The following is a 1,372-nucleotide window of genomic DNA, read 5'->3' as shown; positions in this document are numbered from 1 at the left end:
AGCAAACTGTCAAAATGTTGGTATTTAAAAAGTATTTTCATGAATTTTAATGATATTTACGATTCCAGGGTTCCCACGACCTGGAAAAAATAAATGAGTGGTAGTTAAGAATTTTCAAGGCTTATAATATTTAAATTTATCTTTCATTTGTGAATTACGAAAATATTCCCAAGATGTTTTTGTATCCTTATATATTGCTTTAAAATTACATATTTATGGACAGCTCAAAACATCAAGATATATTTTACTTTTGTTACCACTTTAAAAAAAATTCCAGACCGTGGGAACCCTGAAATCAAAAGATCTTATCAAACATTGCCTTGGCCGAAAAATTCTCTAAATACATACGAAATATAAATATTTTTAATATATTACCTTCCCAAAAAATTCAGTTGGTCGGAACTGTCGGTCGTTTCTAGTGTATTGGAAAATCTGGAAAAAATTAATAACTAGTATCAACTTCCTTATGAAGAAGGTGGAAATTTTTTAATATTAGCTTTCATTGTCGAATTAAAATTGCATAATAGTCTCGTTCGGATCTACAGGGATATTCAAAATTCCCTCCGTGGTTTCGAAGCGTTATAGTAAAAAAAAAGAAGACGAATATGAAAAAAAGAAACATGAAATTATTCTGAAACTATTCAAGTTTTACATACATACATTACAGGTGTTCTATGTGTGAACCCTTGGTCACACGGCATACATCAATGCGATAGTCCAGTTCTAGCCCGGAGGGAATTATGAATAACCCTGTATATGTATTTACTTTGGAAAAATAAATTATTCTGGTATCTACAGAAATAATAATATAAAACATTTATTACTATTGCTACCACATTTTAATTTTTCCTGGTGTGAATGATCCCTGTGCTAGTTACACGGAGATGCCAACTTACTCCGGACAGGGGATAAATGTTTCCGTGTGGTAATCTTTTAATGTATAATTCTTGGTTTAGTAAATTCTATATACACCGAAGAGCCATCACATTATGACCACCCTGCTAATAACATGTAGGACCACCTTTAGCCCTCAAAACTGCTAGTACCCGCCGTGGCATTGATTCCACAAGGTGCTGATAGGTAGTCTGAGGTATCTGGTACCAAGCGCTCACCGACTGGTCCTGCAATTCCCTCACATTGCGAGGGGGTAGCGTGGCAGCACGAATTTGGTTTTCAAAGTAGGACCACAAATATTCTATTGGATTAAGGTCAGGCGCATTTGGGGGCCAAGACATGACTTGAAAGTCACTGGAATGTTCCTCGAACCAATCCATGACGATTCGACGCTATGACATAGTGCATTATCCTAACAAACTTACACCGGTAAACACCATCACCCACAGGAAAAACTGTTGCCATGAATGGGTGAACC

Source organism: Parasteatoda tepidariorum, chromosome 6, assembly GCF_982258835.1.
Source record: "Parasteatoda tepidariorum strain Cologne lab strain chromosome 6, Ptep-v5.0, whole genome shotgun sequence".
NCBI classification, from domain to species: Eukaryota; Metazoa; Arthropoda; class Arachnida; order Araneae; family Theridiidae; genus Parasteatoda; species Parasteatoda tepidariorum.
This window is presented reverse-complemented; position numbering follows the sequence as displayed.